At 35.4% G+C, this 7,343-nt stretch overlaps 1 protein-coding gene across 1 annotated transcript in view; it reads right to left on the reverse strand.

Annotated features, from left to right (window-relative positions):
• Positions 1-7,044, reverse strand: part of RPH3AL (rabphilin 3A like (without C2 domains)) — a 2,297,739-nt gene extending 2,290,695 nt beyond the window's left edge. The window contains exon 1 of the mRNA XM_044054286.1: positions 6,519-7,044. The gene's annotated coding sequence lies outside the window, so the exon portion shown is untranslated. The remainder of the gene's footprint in view (positions 1-6,518) is intronic.
• Positions 7,045-7,343: the final 299 nt, after the last annotated feature.

A 7,343-nucleotide genomic window follows, 5' to 3' on the forward strand; every position in this document is an offset into this window, starting at 1 on the left:
ATAATACTGAGACAAATTTAAGAGCTGGTATCTACTTTTAGAGGCTTCCCTGAGGATGTAGAAGAAAAAGTAACTCTTGCACTATCCCTAGTGAAATTTTTAAAAATCAAAAACAAGATGTTATTGGTCTCATACAAATTAACTTCTACTATCAAATACCAATTCTCTCTCTCTTTTGCCCATTATTGGAAGGACAGAAATCCCATGTTAACTGATATTCAATTATCCCATGCTTTAAATAATACAAACAAATTATCTCCCTTCAGGAAGCTGGTGTATACCCAGTTAATGATAAACAATAATGCCTACTATACCCCAGAACATCTAAACAAATTATTTCCAAACAGCTCTCCTCTTTGTCCTTTCTGCCCTTCACAATTAGCTGACCTCATGCACATCCTCTGGTACTGTAAATATACACAGAACCTATGGAACTCACTAAGGATCAAACTTGAGAAAATGGGTTATGGGAAATCTACCCTTTCTTGGGAGGTTGCTATACTACATGTGAGCCCAGTTGATATGCCTAATTGTGAACTGAAGATCCTGATTGCACTTTTTGCATTAGCCAAACTCTATATCACTCAAAACTGGGTAGACCGAACAAAAATAGAATGGAAAAGTTTTACTACTATAGCCTCCAAATATATCATATCTCACAAACTGATTATAGGTAAGGGTAACAAATGTGTGAGGTACCTCAACTTTTGGAATCTTATCCTAGAGCACATCTTGAAATAAATTACAGCAGAATCACATCTGTTTTCGCTCTTGGGGGTCCTTTCCTCCCAAAAAGGAATAAATGGAAGTCTCCAATGATTCCACTCAGGCTTTTCATAGTAATGAAAAGATAATGTAATGAGTCTAACAAAATGTAGCACTATATGTAAATAGTTGTATATATGTTGTGTAAATCTATCCTATAGTTTGCCACTTATTTCTAAGACTATGCCAGTCATATTCGAAAGACCTATAACTTTATGTATGTATGTACGTACGACCTGTTACTTTAGTTATTTGTGTTTAGACACTTCAAAGATAAAGAAGTTTTTGAAGGCATATACCTGCTAGTCATCATATCACTGGTTTTGTCTCAAAGAATCTGCCATTTTGCAAGTTTTTGTACATTAAATATTGAAAAATAAAATAAAGTTTGGGGGGGGGGAAAAAGAATTTCTTTTCCCAATGGTATAATACTAATTGTGCGTATGGGAGCACAACAGGCACCCACTCTGCTACGCCTCTGTTTTGCTTGTAAAACTCCCCATTAAAAACATAAAATTATTATCTAGAATTATTTAAATAAACTCTTCAATCAATAAAATATCTGAATCAGTTAAAAACTTGTTTTCCAAAACCACTTCCTTAAACCATTCAAGCGCCACGATGTGGGGAATGTTGAAAAACAGATCCACTATGTCGATCGTTACAAATATTAAGTCATCCTGACAAAATTCAGGTTTGATGTTTTTGAGGAACTGCCATGAATCTTTAGAAATATAACTAATATTGTTTGTGAATGATTTGAGTTTCTTGTCAATAAAAATAGCCATGGAACCCCTGGCTGCCACTATTGCCCTTAATAGAGGGTTGTTGATTGACTTATAAATCTTAGGTATCCCGAAGATAACTGGGATACAGGGATGGTGCATCATCAAAAATTTAAATGACTGCTTGTCAATGATACCTTACATAAATTGATCATTCAATATAAAAATATATTTTTATGTAAGCAATGTTAATCTCTTTCTTGGACAGAATAGAATATTTTATTTTGTTCCCTAAAATACTGCACATCCGTGGGTGAATCCCTTGTAGTGCACATTTCTCCTTACATCCTGTTGTCCGTAAGGACAACACTAACAGATAAATACATTATGAAAACATGATTCTAAGGGCAATGCTAACCCATAATTTACTGGTGTACTACACAACAGTACCTTCAATGGTTCAAACTTAATTCTGAGACAATCACACATGCCCTAACAAGTGGCTGCAAATAAGTACTTCTCAAAAAGAAAATAAGAAAAATGTGTAATGATACGGCTCACTCAGCAAATGGTGACCCATGGCATACTTTAATATATCTTAAGTAGTGGATTTGTAGAGAAAAAAAAACATACATGCTACAGCTTTGTTGTAGATGTTTTCAGTTTAAAGTTGCAGCTTTAAAAATGGTCACTAATTTACTGATTTGAGAATTTGTTTCATATACTATCAAGGCAAGATGAGCATGGGAAATATTTGTTGTAAAGGAAGAGCAGAGAATGTACTTCTATGGATTCCTCTTACAATCAATGTTGTACAGCCTGTCACATATAGCTCACAGCCTGTTACTTCAAGAATCAGAGAAAAAGCAAAAAATAGTCAGGGAAAGAGACCATAAAATCAGAAACAATTTTAACTTTTATTATTATTATTCCATTAGAGTTTAGAGACTGTCAGATGTTCCATTAAATGCATTTTCAGAAGAATAAAAAATGTTAAACTCTAATGTGTGGCACTATATACTTCATAAGAACATCAATGTTTTGTTCAAAAGTGAAAACTTCTACAAGGAATACAGAATCATTTTCAGCCAAAAATCAGGGACATCCCTGAAAATAAGGAGCAGCTGAGAGCTGTGTCTACTGTCCTTGATTTTGATTTAGAATGTTGGTGTTTTTAAACAGTTTCACTGTGGCAAAAGTAGCAGGGGACAAAAGCTGTCTGGAAATTGTGAAGGCAAAGGTCATATTAGAGTGCTGTGGATAAACATGCCATTTCAAATGTTGCATGAAATACTGGGACAACTATGGAATGGCAAACTAGAGAAATGATCTTCATTTTCAAAAACGGAAAGAAAAAGGTAATACCCCAATTATACAGAGATCACACTCTTCAGCCTCTTTGGGAAAGCATATGTCACAGTGCTGGAAAGAGATTTCATCCAAATGCTGGACTTCTGATTAAGAAGGAACTGTGCATAGTCTTTCCTAGCCATGAAGAATTGATCAGTGCTTTACCCCTGCACAGTTGTTGAAACACTCATGGAAGTTCAGTAATAATGTCTATACATGTTCTGTGGATTTGGAGAGGGTATATAATCATCTACCCCAGAATATCTTGTGGGAAGTACTAAAACAGCATAGGATATCAGGGTCACTGCTGTGTGCCATTTATTCCCCATAAGTGAGGGATGACAATTATGTCTTTCTCAGAATTAATATGAATTCAAAGAAGTGGCTTGTCAGCCCTATTGCTTGCTTCACACAGTAATCAAACAAATCTTTCAAAAAAAAAAAAAAAAAAAGCTGTGGTTGTGCTTTCCAAGAATCAATTTGAATATGTACCCAGTGGATACTTATTGCAAATAAAATAAATAAATCACAAGAGTTAAGCGCTTTCATTCTACTCTGTCAAGAACTTCATCAGAAATACATACGCCGACACCTTTATGGTTTAAATAACCAGTGTAATCACATAACGAATGGAAATCTCCCCCAAGCCATTCTTAAACAGTCAGTCACCTCAACAAATGCTAAAAATATCAGAATTTACTGCTTAAAATTCAAAACATATTAAAAAAACTTTTTTGTGACATAAATAATCTTACATTGCTAACAGGCCCCACACCTGTATACCTCCCTGATTGTTGTAAAAGTTTCCTGTCACTTCACTGGTCCCTTTTCCAATAACCTTTTATTTGTGACAGTATACACATCACTATTTTCTCTTATTGAAACTTTATTTTGCATGGATAGATATAACTGCAAAACAAGAGGGGGTAGTCTCCTTTTCATCTTGCCTTACACAACTTGCATTTTATGTAGAGAATACTGAGTGCACATTACGGACTAGTAATTACAAACATACCTGTGTAATACAAAAGGGGAGCAAAAAAGCACCCTATGTAAACATTCTAAGGTATGTACTAACTTTAAAATGTTCTTGGCAAAGATGCAAATTTCTGACAAGGTGGAAGTCGGGAGAAAAAGCTGTAATACCATAAATTATATTGGCAGTTGTTATTAAATGCCTCTCAGATTCCACAGTTAAATTAATGTATTTCTTTTAATGTGGTATTATGATTAAAGGCAATAAACTTGTAACTTATTGTCTACAAGTGACTACTTATGATTTTTTTTAATGTTACAAACTTTTTTTAATGTGCTTTGAATTTTAACCAGTAAGTTCTGGTATTTTAGCATTTGGGGGGGGGGGCTATCTCCTTAAAAATGGCTTGGGGAGGTTTTCATTGGTCATCTAATTACATTAGTTATTTAAACAAAAATGGAGTCAGTGTATGCCTCTCAACTGTCCAGGAGTTTCACTGAAATTTTACCTCTGTTCTTAATCCCTCCCAAAATAGATGACTTTTGAATTATTACACTTAATAAATAATGACAATAATTAAAGTTATACATTTTCTGAAGTAAAAATAGTATATATTAATTCACATCTTCTTATCCTATCAATGTTTCAAGTCAATAGTACTAAATATTTTAAAAGTGCCCCTGATTATTTCTGGATTTGTCCCCGATTGGTTGAGTGCTATGAGTCAGGGTATGTGGTTGAGTGCTATGAGTCAGGGTATGTAGTTCCGATCATGTTCTTAAAAGAGCAGAACAAAAGTGCTTAACTCTTTGAGATTTATTTATGTTACCTGCAATAAATTTACACTAGATACAAATTCAAACTGTTTCTTGGAAAGCGCAACACAGCATTCTTGTATCGTTTGATTACTCCATGAAGAATTTTTATTACTGTTTTATGAAATCCTACACAAGTCAAACTGCACATGACTGAGTCTCATCTCAAACAACTTAAACTTTTTTTAATATTTTATCCCTTAGTAACAGGTACTCTTCCTGTTCCTTTGCTGCATTTACATTGACTTACCCATAGATTACACCCAAATATTGTTAAATGTATTTTTTCTAAAAACTCGCTCATTATAATATATACCATTTATTTGTAATTACCTTGCCTCATTGTTTCATCTTTTTTAATCTACCTGCAACTTTACGTAAAATGAATTATCTACATAGCTGCATTTAACACACACATAATATATATATATATATATATATATATATATATATATATTATACACACACACACACACACACACACACACACATTTTTTTACTCTACTTCCACCTTTTGTAGTGTGTTTCAATCTTATTGTAATCTGTTTTATCTGTATGTACTTTGACTGCAATCTACATGGCCCAATTCATGGCTGAAAAGGGGCCTTGGAGAAGTTCACTCTGCCAGCTTACTAACAAATGCCAAAAGCGTGAGCACAGGTACACAAGCAACAGAAATCAGATTCCATGGCTGGGTAGCTGAGCTTACTCTCCATTATATAGTGAGGAACTCACCAATCTGAGAGGACTTCTGCATACAGAAGTAAGAGTCGGTTAATGTGCTATAGCTATCTTGTGAGGATGCCCCCATAAACACGCTTACTAACAAATGCCAAAAGCGTGAACGCAGGTACACAAGCAACAGAAATCAGATTCCATGGCTAGGTAGCTGGGCTTACTCTCCATTGTACAGTGAGGAACTCACCAATCTGAGAGGACTTCTGCATTCAGATGTTGCTTTGTGTTAGTAAGAGTCAGTTAATGTGATATAGCTATCTTGTGAGGATGCCCCCATAAACACTTCCCACACAAGCTGTGCAAAATAACCTAGCACTCAGAGGCAGTGAGATAGACCCAGGACATGCTAGAGAGATTAAGAGTTCTCGGTTCCTCTGGAAATGACTGAGGACTACAAGCTACTCTTGAGCATAGAGAGGTCTGCCCTAACCTGTTGCATTTCTATCACCACTACCCTCAAAATGTACAAACTATATACTGAATAATGATCATGGCAATGAAGAGGGCAATAATGATGCTCTGTACCTCCATTTTTTTAATGGAAAGGGGGATAACAATCCCTTCACTCTTTCCTCAGCAAAATGTGTAACAAGTCCAAGCTGAAAATGTATATAAAACATCACTATCAATTATGAATTTTATATTTACGCTTTAAAATATCACATGACAGTGTGTGAAGCCGACGTGTCCGTCCACTATTAAAAAAAACGAGGTACCTCACACTATGAAGACATTTTGGAGTCATGCTATAGTATCAATTAATAGCACAATGCATTACAATTATGCACAACTTTTTCTTCAGAATAAATATTTTAATATCATCGCATTCTTATTTTACGTTTTAAATTACCGCACCTGACACTTCTTGAGCACAAAAAAATAAATAAATAATGAGGGAAAAGTTTTACAACTGGAGTAATCCAAAAAACTTTTGCTGACAATCGAGAGCAACAGCTGCAACCTTCCGGCTCCTTAAGAAGGAAACAGATCTTAGGATACTTTCTTGCTTCCTGCAGTACGGCAGTCAAAAGTACGTGAAGAATAACATAATACATAAAATACTGAGATTTTATTTTCACTGTGGGTCTAACCACCAGTTGCGTTCAAAACCAATCCCTCAGCTAAACAGTGCTAATTTATCAGAAATACCTGTGTTCGCAAGATGCCACACAATTCCTTCTTCTGGGCCCCAGTGTCACAGTCTGGTATGGTGCTGCTACCTTTCTAATCGAAGGTAAGCAATTAAGGCAGGTGTCCCAACTTGAATTATTTAGAGGTTAGGAAAAGAAACCGACTTAATACGCGAACCAGTATGATTTCTGTCTCACAAAAAACACTTGATGCAGGTTACCTTCCAATATCTCCCATTAAAGAAAATAATCCACGTTGTTTCTATTTTTAGTATTCAAATACGTCAAAGAAACCACTTAAAGTATTGACAGAAAAAGACATATCGTCCAGGTCGCCGGGCGTATCCCGTGCATATATGACAGTTATTATTTTTGGCCTATAACTATGTGAATTTTAATAAGCGCAAAATATATCTATCCAGTAAGGCAAAGGTGTACCATGAAAGCAGCAATATTTACTGATAATCTGGCGCAAGGGAACTGTTGTCAATGAGTTTTCCTAAAACCTAGTTACTTGAGCCCGGAGGCGCGCTGTTCACTAACAAGCACGAGGAATTACTGCCATCCAGAGGCAGACAGGTTGTGGAGTACTGAGAGCGCGGTTCTTAGCCGCGTCAATCAACTTGCAGAAAACAGAATATGTAAGAGTTGTCGTGTGCTTACAATATAGGGTTACCAGCTGTCCCACTTTGCGAGGGACAGTTCCTCTTTGGGCAGTTGTGTCCTGCAAAAAAAAAAAAAAAAAAAAATTGAAAAAAAATGGCAAATGTCTTGAGATTTTAGAACAAAAATATTTCCTATATTTATGTAACAGTTGCATAAAACAGTTATTCTGTATCTGAAA

Source organism: Protopterus annectens, chromosome 13.part0, assembly GCF_019279795.1.
Source record: "Protopterus annectens isolate FY-2018-M chromosome 13.part0, PAN1.0, whole genome shotgun sequence".
Lineage (NCBI taxonomy): Eukaryota > Metazoa > Chordata > Ceratodontiformes > Protopteridae > Protopterus > Protopterus annectens.